The following is a 13,914-nucleotide window of genomic DNA, read 5'->3' as shown; positions in this document are numbered from 1 at the left end:
TTCTGGGAAGGAAATATTAATGTGGCTAGATTTATACATATAAATATTCAATCTTTCTAATATCATGATTAGAATAAATAATAACCTACTATTAAGAAAATTATATGAAGTAAAAATAAATTTGTCAAAAACCAATCTAGAATTCATAGTTAGTAAATATATATTTTTAAAAAATAATACAACACCAAGGGAAGCTGAGAAAATTAAGCACTAAGAAATTCTCAGTACAAGAACTTTTAAAATAATTTCTTCAGATAGAAAAAAAATACTGGAAATAAATGTGGAGGTATCAAAGGAATGAAGAATGATAGAAATGGGAAATGATGCGTGTAAATGTAAAATATATATGTATATTTAATCTTATTTTTAATTATGATTTTCCTTAGAGATTGTTTTAGAAAAAGTAAGCACAGTCTACGGCCATGCTACCCTGAACAAGCCCAATCCTGTCTGATCTCGGAAGTTAAGCAGAGTCGGACCTGGTTAGTACTTGGATGGGAAACCACATAGGAAGACCAGGTGCTGTAGGCATAAAAACAAAAAAATAAGGAATCGTAAGCTGACAAGGTCCTTGCAATCTGTGAGGTCAACTAAGGGTTGCCTCACTTGAAAAAAAAAAAAAGAAAAAGTAAGCACAGGATATAGTTTAAAAACTTCCCTAATATAACTTGAAAATATAAATAATTCTCATAGAGTTTTATAAACCACACAATGAAATATCTGACATCTTTCCTGGCACAATAAATGCTTCATAGATGTTAGCTCTACATCTTTTCCTATTATTTTCACTAACTACAAATATAGGATAGACAGCAATTTCAGTAGATGCAAAATAATAAAATCATGAACAGAAGAAAATACAAATAAATCTTTAAGAGGATTTTTAAAAATTTTATAAAAATGCTAATGATTAGAAATCACTACTGGTGCCTAGGCCATGTGAAATAGTCCTTCAAATATAGAACAGCACTAGGCTAGCAACACTCTAGAGTGTTGAAACAGAAAAATTTAGTGGATATGAACTAGTATACAGAATCTCCAAGTGCACTAGAAAGCTGGATTCAAAAATAATTTATCCTCGTTATTCACAGATTCCAAATTTATTAATTCACCTACTCACTAAAATTTATTTGTAACCTCAGAATCAATACTCACAGTACTTTAGTGATCATCTGTGCACATGCACAAAGCAGCAGAAAAAATGAGTCATCTTATGTGCAAGTAACCAACTGAAGTCCAACAAGGTGACCATAATGAAAACAAGTGTCCTTTCAGCAGTATAATTAGTCCATGGGTTTAAGGGTTTTGTGTTATTATTTTCACATTTTTTGCAGGTTTTTTTTTTCACGTATGATTTTACTGTTTAAAATGACCCCCAAGCACAATGTCACGGTGTTGTCTAGAGCTTGTCTAATGTTTCTAAACACAAGAAGCCTATGATTTGTGTTATGGAGAAAATGTGTGTTAAATCAGCTTTGTTCCAGCATAAGTTGTTGTGTTGTTGGCTCTGAGTTCAAATATATATTAAATAAGTTGTCTTTAAACAGAAACACATAAGAAACAAAGTAACATATTGGTTTGTTGATGAAAATATTGTGACTAGAGGCTTGCAAAAACCTTACCCCATATTTTTCCCAGCAACAGTGTTGAATATTCTCCACTTCAGTGTTGGCAATCACGTTTATGGAACATAATAGCTATGAACAAATAATCATATTTCATGAGCATATATGTACAAGAACAAACCTACAGCGATACTGCAGACCTCTCCAAGGAAGCACCAACCGTGACTAGTTCTGGGCATGGATAGGTCAGCTGACACCACTGGTACTATGTCTGGGACATCAGAACATCTGTGAACACTGTTCTCAAGTGCCAAATGCTTTGGACTCCACCACAGGCCAGAATATAGAGTCTGCAGGTCCATGCTTCTGCCTGGAAGCCTCCTCTGGATGTATGTTTTGGGTGGAGCCTAGATCATATGATGAAGTCCTTTCTTCAAAGGAGGCTAAGAAAAGGAGTTTCTGGTGTGTACCATTTTAAACAGGAATTCCCCAAATATAGGAAGAATTTTCCAAAGATGTTTGATAGCAAAACAAAAATAATGAACAAGTTGTCAGAAGACTTACCAGTCAACACTATTTTAATGATGAAGATGATTACAACAATTACTAGCATTTATTTAAAGGTTCTAAGAATGTGTCAGTTACCTTTCTAAATTTTGCATATTTTGTATGATTTAATAGTCATAATACAAATTCTACTTATTATTAATTTTTCTATTTTTCACAAGAGGAGAGTGAGAAAAAATAACTTAAGTTTCTATGCTCACATGGCTAGTAAGTAGTAAAGCTTAAACTTAAACCTAGAAAGTCAGAGAGCTTTTGAGACTTTGGAAAAAACTATTTGAGCAAGTATTACAGCAAGAATAAACAAACAAGCAAATAAATGTACAGTAATGCTTCAGATAAAGGAATGTAAGACTGACTAACCTAGTGGCATTTTTGTTTGTTCAAAAAATTAAAAATATCAAAATAAAAGTGGAAAGAAAAAAGAAAAAAGGAACAGTATTTTTATCGTTATTAAGTATAAACTTTTGTTGAACGGTTCTTAAATATTATCTCATCTGGGAGGACCTTTGAAAAATCTCCAGGCCCAAGACAGACCACATGTTAATCAAATCAGAATCTCTTAGGGTAAGACCTGGGTGTCCATATTTTAGACAAACCAGATGATTCCAACGTGCTCCTCAGTTTCACAACTGCTCCTCTCTGCAGGATATTCCAGGGATCAACATCCTTTCCTTCTTCCCTTCCTTCCTTCCTTCCTGCCTTCTTCCCTTTTTTCCTTCTCTCTTTCTCTCTCTCTCAATCTTTCTTTTGGCATAAAGACAAGTCGAGTCCCAGTAAGTTCATCATGGCCTGAATCAGAAATGAAAAAATAATGCTATAGTGGAAAGGAGAAAAACATGGTAATAGCTGGGAGCCGTTATCCAGATATTTTAGTTGTTTTGTGGTTTTTAGGTTTGTTTTTTGAGTCTCAGCATGTTTGTATACTGCTGGATTGGATTCAGAAAAGAGGGAAGGATATAGAAAAAAAAAATAATACTAGGAGGAAACTTCTTGATTAAAGAGGGAGTATATGCAATTAATTGAAGAAACAAAAAGAGATTAATCTAAATGGGAGAGTTTAACATTGTAATTAACAGAAAGGAAGACTGAGTATATAGCACCAAAGGTATTAAAGTATGTATAATTAGTGGAGGGATATTGAGGTTTTTCTGGTTGATAGTTTCTATTCTCTCAGTGAAATATGATGCAGATTTTCAATTTATCATTTATGCATGTTGGACTTTGTTAAATGTACTCTCAAAATAACAGATTTTTTTGTACAGGTAAGATATGATGGCATTATTGGTATAATACCAAGATTTTTTTTCTAATTTATAAAACTTTTTCTTTAGGAAAACTCCAAACATTACAAAAGCAGAGAGAACAGTATTATGAAGCCCTAAGTACTTATCATTTAACTTCAACCTTTATAAACTCATCATCCATCTTGATTCATCTATGCTCTTTATAATATTTTCCTCTCTAGAATAATTTTAAAGCATAATCCATACTTTCTTTTATTTTATTCATACATAATTGGCATTTATCTGTAAGGTCTTGATTTAGTCCACCTAAAATATAATAATAGTAGTTCATTAATAATATAAAATAGTCTTCAAAAGGAGAATATGAAAAAAAGATAGGTAACCCTTGTATATATATACAAAATAAACTTGAATGCTCTCTTCTGTTAATCTGCCTCATGTTAATTTGATAATTAGACCAACCAGAAGAGCTTAGAAAGGCTGAAGTAAAATTGTTATCCTTCCCCTGCAATTTAAATGTGCTTGAATATTTGGTGAATACAGCCTCTGCTTCATTGCTGGGTTTTTTGTTTGTTTGTTTGTTTGTTTGTTTGTTTTTTGTTTCAAGATTTTTCTGGCTACTCTTACTTGCTTGTTCTTCAAACTGATTATTATAATGAGTTTGTCTGACTCAAGCAAAACAAGCAAATAAATAAAAAAAAAATGATATTCTTATTGCTTTTTCCATTAAGTTAACTTTGGAAGGATTAACATTTTTATGATACTGTTTTTTCTCATTCGAGAACAGAATATGCCTGTCATTTGTTTAAGCTATTTTTGTGTCTTTCAGGAGTGTTTTACTATATACCTTATGACATTTTGGACATTTTTATTAAGATTATTGTTAGGCCATCAAGTATCCTTTTACAAATACTTTTCTGATATTGTTAATATCAATGACTCAGACTCCTCTGCGTGTATTTTGTGGCTCATGGAGTTACTGTGTCACTTGGTTTTATTGCATAAATTGGCTGTAATATTTTTTGTTATATTTTTTAATTTTTGTTATGTTATATTTTATAGAATGACTTAGAGATATTCATAAACTATACTGCTGCTGCTGTCATTTAGCCCAGCATGCTCAAAATTTTTGAATCTATATACTTTCTAATATAAAAATCCTTTTACCAAATATGCAAAAAATGTTTAAAAAATTAAGAGATAATTTTCCCAAAGGCGCATCTCATCACAGAAGCTATACAATGTATATAATCCTGCTCTAAGGGGTTACTAATTAAGATTGACAATATAAATAGAATCCGCAAGAAACAAAATAATTGAGTCGGAACCAAAGTTTCCAATTTGTTTTGTCTAACTGTTCCCCCTGATAAGTGATCTTTGGCCCAGTTTCTATTTCGTGTTTCAAAGAAAGCAGATATTTTGTTTCTCAGCCAAAATTTCCACTTATTCCATAATTTCATGTGTAGAAGAGAGATTGTGAATTATCTTCCAACACTGGCCTTCGTGAAATTCAACCACAGACAAGGAATTACTGAACAAACATATGGATTGTTAATATATAACTACCTACATGGAGAAGGTCAAGAATGACTGCTACCTGGAGGAGGGCACGTGGAGGCCACGCCTCTGTCTGTCCACATCGTCTCTCTACTCTCTGTAAGTCTGAACAAGTCTCTGAGAAAATCTAATGCCTACATGGCATTAGGGCAATCCCATAATAAGAGGAAAACATTTCCATTACGGAATCTAGAATTATGTCACATAGGAATGAAATTTTACTGCTAGTAAGGTGATTGTTAATAACAATGGTTTACACAGGTAATATTTTTTATCTCTCATAGAGAAATTAAGAGGAAGTCAGTCTATGACAGCTTCTCTGTCTTTCTGCCAAGCCATTGTTAGTATATAACTTTCCTACTTGAGGTCACCTCACTGTCATAAATGCTTGCTGAAGACCTAAATGTTATTTCTAGGATCAAAGAAACAGGAGTGAGGAGAAAGATAAGGGAAATAAAGGACTCGCTAGCTGAATCAGGGCCTCTTTCAGAAGTGTTCTCATAAGCTTTGATTAATGTCTTCCATTTACATTTTATTCACTCCTAGTGGCAAGAAAAGCTGCAGAATATAGAATTTTTTTTTTTTAGCTGACACATTGCTACATGAAGTAAAATTGGTGCTGAGTTACTAAGGAAGAGGAAGAGAATGGATATTGAGTAGGTAGTTGTTTCTGCCATAGAATTATATTGCATTTACCATCTGTCTTGTTGCCTCTTTTTAAGTCTGAATAGGAAGAACCAATTATAATACTTATAAGTTAAATTTTAAAGAAAGTAGTTTAGCAGTTTTAATTATATCTCTTTTCCCCTTAACTACAGGTATCATTAATATTTAATTGTCTTTAAAAACCCGTAAACAAAACATAACAAAAGCATTTTTCTTTGAATGACTGAAAATTTTTAAAAAGAGCTATGATATTCAATCTTTGCATAAGTAGAAATCTTTTGTTTGTTTGTGTTCCAACATGTTTTAACATTCTACTGCTTTTTGTTTAGAAAATCAATTCAGCAACCAAGTAAAGTTTAACACCCCAGTTAGATCAAGACAAATGTGCCCATCCTCATTAAGTAGGGCACTATTTGCTCTATGCAAAGAAGATATATTACCAGGGCAGAATGATATATATCTATATATATTTCTACAACAGCTTATAACCATACTCCATTAGAAATGATTACCACCACAATGCTGCATTGTCTGAATTAGGTTCATAGTTCTTTAGAGTGCAAGGGCAAGAAATAGACCAGAGGCCAGGACAGCATGACCCAGTCTACTGCTCTGCCTGACCTATGTCAGGAGTAATCTCAATCAAAGTGTAACAGCCACCATGTTAGCCAGGCTACTTCCAAGACTGGTGACTTGTTACAGCTCTGGATCTAAAAATAACAAGCATCCATCAATGTCAGTGAATGAAAAATTGAATTTCATTGAAATTTAAAAGAATTGTGGACTAGACTAATGCCATAGAGTAAAATCTTGTGACTATAATTTGTTCTCACTATTACAGCAAGTTGGCAGCCTTCTGATGAACATTTTACCGAGTTTTCTAATCATAGGAGAGAGGACAGAAGAATAGTTTTCAAAAACATTTACTCGCTTTCATTAGAAATACCTGAATATGCATACAAGAGAGTATTTTAAGAATATATTGGTTTGAAATAATTTGCCACCTGGCAATTGTTCTCTTGGCCTCTTAGATTCAACTAACATCAGAATATTCTTAAATATATTTCTCTTTCATGAAGAAGAGGTTTAATAAATACCTAAATTATAGTCTAGCCAAAAATCATATCAAAGTCATTGATTTATTTGAGGATGAATGCTTTTAACTAATGAACCCATATTTTAATTTTAGGAGATAGCATAGAAGATTTCACAAATGAGTCTTCAATGTGATCCAACTTGATTCACAGCAGTGTTCAGGGAGAATATGGAAGCTCAAAGCTCTACACAATAATTGCTTTGGTATAACTTGGAGATTCACTAACCTGAGATTTTATTAACTAGCTTTTGGAGTAAATATGTATTAACAGAATTAAAACTAATTAGCCCTAATAATAGAGATAATTAATGCAAATTATGCAGTTGAAATTCAAAACAGTTTAAAAATATTTAAAATTTCCTTCTCATAAGAGTTAAGCATAAATTCTTACTTGCAACTATTAATATAGGATAGCAGTTGATTCTTGGAAAGAGGCCTTGAAACAAAGAGATCTCTTTTTACTCCTGAGAATATCTTTCTAAAAGTACTTTATTTGAAAAGAAAGAGAGAAAGAGAGAGAATATTATAAGTAGAGACAATTAGTTTTCCATGAAATGTTTCAGTTATGTTTATCAGTTTTGCGAATTTGTGCATGCATAAAGAGAGAGAATATAAAATATATTTTAATCTGCCAAATGCATTAAAAAATGTTTGAAAACCCTTGCCTTAGAGCTGACACTTATATCATAGCTATGTTCTTAGGGTAAAATAATCAAAAGATAAAGATGACTTGAGAAAGACATGCAAAGAACAAAATAAAAACTAAATGTAAACTAGCTTATCACGAAAGATATTAATTTGTAGAAAATTTGAAAAATAAAAGATAAAAAAATAAATTTGCTGTTCTTTTTTTATAGAAATAAAGGCAAATCTCACTCAGTTATGGCATGCAATGCACACCTATGCAAAATAAAAAAAGATACAGAGGTATACAAAAAATAAAAGCAGCAGGCACAGGAGGCATATTAATACAATAATGGTAATGACATTCTGCTTCTTAAAATTAGAAACTTGGGTGGAGTAATTTTATAGGAGGCTTGGTAAGTAATGACAAAGTGCTCTTTTCTTCCAGGAACAATATTACAATAGACAGAAAAGGTCAATCCAATGAATATTAGAGAAAATACCAAAATGAAGTCAATATCTATGATTGAGACTTCCATTTTCCCCATTCCAAGCTGTTTTATATCTTCGCTATCCACAATCTCATATAAGTGACATTATAATTAGTTATAATGATACCCAGAATATTTAGTTATTAAATCTGTAAATAGTTCACTTATATTGTCATTTTGGTTCTTTAAATTACTTCATATGATTATAATATTTTGAGTTACAAAATATCATTCAGGCTTGTCATATTAAGACTTGAACTTAACCATTCGGGAGCATCTTAAATATCTGGGCTAAAATCTGATGAAGTTTATGTAAGTTTGTTTTTTGTTTTGTTTTGTTTTCCTCACAGGCTAGTTGAACCAAAGAAATATATGTGAACTATTTAGACTTCAAGAGAAAATGATAAATTCATAATAATGTAAGATTAGAAATCAGAAACCGAGTACCAAATTTGTTCTCTGACACAAAATTTGGTCTCTGAGTGAACTTCATTTATTCAATGAATACTCATTAAGCAGCGATGATGTCAGGCACTATTCTAAGAGCCAAGAGTACTGCAATGAATAAAATACATTAAGTCTCTACTATTAGTGACTGAATGGAAGAATACTATATGTATATATATGTTATTAGAGACAGAAATGAAGTGTGAGAGGTCTTACAGATATCTAGGAGGAGATCTAGGCAGAAGAAACTGTATAAATGCTTTGAGGTAGGAAAGCGAAAGGCAAGTAGGAAGAACAGCAAGAAGGGAGGCTAGCTAGTTCAGAGTGAGCAAGGGGGAGAAGATGAGAGTTAGAGAGGCAATCAAGAATCATCATTTGGGACTTGACCATGGTAAGCACTTTAGATTTTGAATTTAATTCCAATTTCCATCTAACTGTTTTAAAAATATCACTCCAGCTACTTGTTTTAGTCAATTCCAGTTTCTATTATAAATGTGACAGACTGGATGGTTTAAACAACATTTATTTCTCACAGTTCTGAAGGCTGGAAGTCTGAGGCGAGGGAGCCAACATGATTAGGTTTGTGCTGAAGATTCTCTTCTTTGTTTACAGATGGTCACCTCCTCACATGGGAGAGTGATCCTGGTTCTCTTCTTTTTATAAGGACATTAATCCTAGTATGAAGGCCCTACCCTTATGACTTCTTTTAAATTAAATTATCTCTTAAAGACCCATTTCCAAATACCATCACACTGGAGATTAAAGTTTCAATTAAGAATTTTGGAGGAACACAAACAGTCAGTTCATAGCACTACTATAAAGAAAATGGATTGTGTAAGGATATGAGAAGCAGACTGGTCTCAATGACAAGGGAAGTTGGAATTATTCTAAGTGTCTAGACTCTAGTCAATAATAGATAATGTTTCAGGCCACAGTTATAGCGACAGAAGTAGTGAGAAGTGGCCAGTTTCTAGACCTATTCAGAAGATCCAGCTGGGTATTTGCTCGTTTATTGGATGTGGGGTATGAGAAAAAACTGATATCAAAAAATATTTAATTAGGTTCTATGACCTTTAATTTCCTCACACATACATGGAGAATTTATAATCTCTAATATAGGATTGTTGTGAAAAGCAAATGTCAAGGTATGAAAATAACTTAGACAATTATTAAATCTTATATGATATCAATATATATCATGTAAAGTAATTATTATATTATAAATAGTAAGTAGCAGCTTAATATGAGCCTTGGCACAAAACTGTTTTAAACTTCTCCAGTGAAAGGCAATCTCAAGTTTCAGAACTTGGTCTTTCTATATTCATATGGAAATTTTCTATCTCAAATACTTTGTGTGCCTCTACAGGCAATACTCCTATAGTTATCTTCTTTATTAGGCAAAAAGTGTTTTAATTCATGCCACGTTAACTTATTTTAAAAGTCATCTAGTTTTAGTTTTCTCTTACCATGATTTGGGCAGCTTACAAGCCATTCATGTGTGCAATTTTCTTTCATACAAAAAGAGTTAATAATTGTTTAAATGTTCCTTTTTAACATTATATGTTTATTCACCCACTTGAATAACTGCCACTTAAATATATCTTTCACATTTACTTTTATGAAATAATACTTACAAAAAATGGAAATGGTTTTTCATCAACAACTGGGAAATAATTTTTTTATAAAATATTTTTTATAGGTAATCAAGAGGGTCACTTATATTTAGTTTTAATAAAAAGTGACTCATAATTATATAATAGCATTTTGTGTTTGAAAATCACCTTTCATCTTTAAAATTTCAAAAACCACAAAATGTAATATAGTAATATAATACATCCACTGGAACTAAATCTTTAAAGAAACCAATGTTCCTGTGATTAAATACTTTACCAAGAACTCTTCAAAAACATATTTTATTTCCGTGGTTCAAAAACTTCAAAACTTCATAATTTTAATATAATATTGTTTATCCACAGGAGGCTAATAAATCATTATTTTTTTTCCTTACAAATATATCTCAAACGGAAGTTCTTATTACTCTGCAAACTAGCTGTAATAAAAACAAACAAAAATAAGACAAATCTTAAATACCTACTACAGGATAAAATCATTATTTCACTAAACAAAGGATTAATGATAAATTATATTTCATTAGTAACCTGAAAAATAACTCCATGTCCTTGCTAGTATAACATTTTAAAACTCAGATTTCAGAGAGCCTACAATGGCAAATGGAACAGAGAAAATTCTAATGGATAAAGCCTGTGAGATTACCATATGTATCATATTTATAATTTTTTGTAGATCGGTGAAAAATTACTTTCTTCTCATTTCTAAATATTCATTTTAGATTAATATAACATTTAAAATAATAATACTATATAATAACTATTATGGCATTAACCAATTAAACCTATAAATAAGCTCCATTGTCTCATAAAGTCTTCCTTGAAGATTCCAACAACAGAGAAGGCTTTTTCAGAATACAGAAGGCCAAAGACATAAAATTTTACATTCTGATCTGTCAAAGCCACTTTGGGATTTAACCTAGGTGAATTTCAGTCTGATGGGGTTTAGCCGTTTAGAGATTTTTTGACTAGGAGTTTTTAACCTGGAGTTCATGAATAGAACTTAGGGGATCTATCAACTCAAATAAGAAATACTAAAAAATAAATGTTTTTTCCTTATTTTAACTAAACTATAATTAATATTATGCATTACATTCGATTTTTATTACAGGTAACAAACCAGAGTATTGTTGGCTGTACATGAAATGTGAGGCTTGCTCACCTCCATCAAAGTTGTTATATATATCTCGAAATACTTTATATATTCATTGCTACTTTAAAATTATAGTAATTTTTAGATCCATTACTAGATATTGTTATTTAATCTTTTAGCAAAGAAAAATGTTGCTATATATCAAGTATATGTTTTAATATTTTGTCAATTGAATTTCAATGTAATTTATATTTATTGTAATTTTACATATTTCTTGTATATATTTAAAAAATTTATTCTAAATAAGAATCCACAGACTTCACCAGACTTCCATAGTGGTTCATGGTAAAACCTTAAATTCTGTGATCGTCAGGTCAAGATGATTAAGGGCTGCTATTTAGATCATCTTTATCCTTACTGATTTTCTATCCATATGATACGTCAATTAATGAGAAAGAGGTATAAAAGTTTCCAATAATAATTGGGAATGTGGATACATCTGCTTTCAGTTCTAACATTTTTGCATCATGCATTTGAAATTATGTGTTTATATAGGCATGCACATTTAGGATTGTTACGGCTTCTTAGAAAATTGTCTCCTTTATCATTATGTAATGTTTCCCTTTATCCCTGATTGTCTTTCTTGTTTTTAAGTCAGTTTTATCTTGTTAATATTATTTCTGCTTTCTTTGATTAGTTTTATCATGGTATTTATTTCTCCGTCTCTTTATCTTTTTATTTTTAACCTATACCTTCATATTTAAAGTGAATCTTTATATGTAAAGTATTTTTCTTATAGAACTCATGTAGTTGGATTTTTTTTAAATTCCAATCTGATAATCTCTGTCATTTAACTGATAGGTTTATATCACTTACACTTAATGTGATTATACTGAGATAGTTAGATTGGAATTTTCCATCTTGCTACTTCTTTGTTGGTGTTACTCACTACTTTCGCTTTTAATTTTTTTATTTCTTTTCTTGCCTTTTCTGGCTTTAATGGAGTATCATTTATGATTCTGTTTAAACTCCTCCCTGAATATCTCATTTATACATTTTGGAAAACATTTTTAAGGTTACTCTTGGATTGAAAATATATATTTTGAAATATGTGTATAATTTTCAAATCATATTATTCACATGTAGTGCAGACATCTTTTAACAGAATAATCATAATTCTTCCCTTTCATCCCTTATGATGTTGTTGCCATTCAGTTAACTTTTACATATGCTATAAACATCCAATACATTGTCACAATTATTGCTTTAAGTTAGTTTTAGGGCAATTAAGTATAAATAAATTAAAATTTTATATTTTACTTCACAAATTCCTTTTCTGGCTATATATGTGATCAGAACACACACACACAAACACACACACACACACACACACACAAAGTTTTTGACCTACATAAACTTTCTTCTATTTCAAGAACTTCATTCAGTGTATTTTGTGGAGCTGTTCTATTGGCCATGAAATTCTTCAGTTTTTATTGCCTGAGAAAGATTTTTATCTCTCCTTCACTTTTTAAAAATGGACTTAAAATTTTTAATTTTAGATTTACAGAAAAAATTAGAAGATATTACAAAGAATTTCCATATATCCTATACCAATTCCCCCTTATTATCAACATCTTATAGTAGTATGGTGCAATTCTGTCAGAAGTAAATATTTACAAATATTGATATATTATTACTAAGTAAAGTACATAGTTTATTCAGTTTTTCTTATTTTTTAGCTGTCTTTTTCAGGATCCCATCCAGAATACCACAAAACCTTAATTGTCATATCTTCTTAGGCTTCTTTCGTCTGTGACATTTTTTTAAACTTTCTTTGTTTTTGATGACCTTGACAATTTTAAGGAGTATAAATCAAGTATATTAGAGTATACTCGTTCATTGAAATTTGCTCGAAATTTTTCTCATGATTAGATTGGAATTATAGTATTGGAGAGGATAGCCACTGACATAAGTGTTACTTTCATTACACTGTATCAAGGGTAGGTACTAACAACGTGACTTATGACTGTTGATGTTGACCTTGATTACCTGGCTGAGGTAGTGATTTCCAGATTTCTCCACTGTGAATTTTCTTTTCTTTTCTTATTCATTGAAAGGATATAATTATGTACAGTCAGCATTTAGGATGTGTTGATTTATGCTACCTATTCTTATGAGGATAAATTATCTGCGTAAATTATTTGGCATTCTGATACATGGAAGGTTTATCTCCTCCATCCCATCTCCTCTTTAATATTTATTTAATTATTTATTTTTATCAGTATGGATTCATGAATATTTAATTTATACTTTGGATTATAATCCAATTATACTTTATTTGCTTGCTGATTAGTTCAGCTTCGGCCATTATGAGCTCTTTTAGTTTCTTCTGTGACATACCTCCACCAATGATTATTTTTATTTTTACTTTTTTATCATTGCCTCACTTTCTGACATTATAAGATGTTCCAAACTGCAACATGACTGGAACTATACCCAGTCGTGTTTAAGACAGCATATTTCTATCCCCAGTCTTAGAATCAGTTTTTTCTCCAAGAAGCCAGATCCTCTTTTTAAAGAATGGTATTAAAAACCAAATCTGGGTACTTGGTGTGTTCACCGTTACCAGACAGTTAGTGGTTTTAGGCCCTATCAGTTCACAGTAAAGGAAATATGTGTGTGCATACTGATCCATTAATAAATACATATCTAAATATTTCTGTAAGTAAAGATCTTCATTTATATTACTTTAACATTAATTTATTCTGAGTCTCCAACTCTAATCCATTACCACATGGATCATTCCAGCCTCCCCTGATCATCTATAAATATTCACTCTAAAGGTGACAAACCTAGCTCTCACTGTCTGCCATCTGTTTATGTAATTGTTCAATTCCAGTATGTATATATATATATATTATATATTTATATATATA

General features: G+C 31.1%; 1 long non-coding RNA gene and 2 pseudogenes across 2 annotated transcripts in view; 1 reads left to right on the top strand and 2 right to left on the bottom strand.

Moving 5' to 3' along the window:
* The window catches only part of LOC107196771, a 153,345-nt gene that overhangs the window by 65,529 nt on the left and 73,902 nt on the right, over positions 1-13,914 (bottom strand). The gene's annotated exons all lie outside the window — the stretch shown is intronic.
* LOC112474566 overlaps positions 1-13,914 on the bottom strand; it is a 36,107-nt pseudogene that overhangs the window by 7,785 nt on the left and 14,408 nt on the right.
* On the top strand, positions 413-531 carry LOC112474767 (annotated as a pseudogene).

Source organism: Pteropus alecto, unplaced genomic scaffold (genome assembly GCF_000325575.1).
Source record: "Pteropus alecto unplaced genomic scaffold, ASM32557v1 scaffold7, whole genome shotgun sequence".
NCBI lineage: Eukaryota > Metazoa > Chordata > Mammalia > Chiroptera > Pteropodidae > Pteropus > Pteropus alecto.
This window is presented reverse-complemented; position numbering and strand designations above follow the sequence as displayed.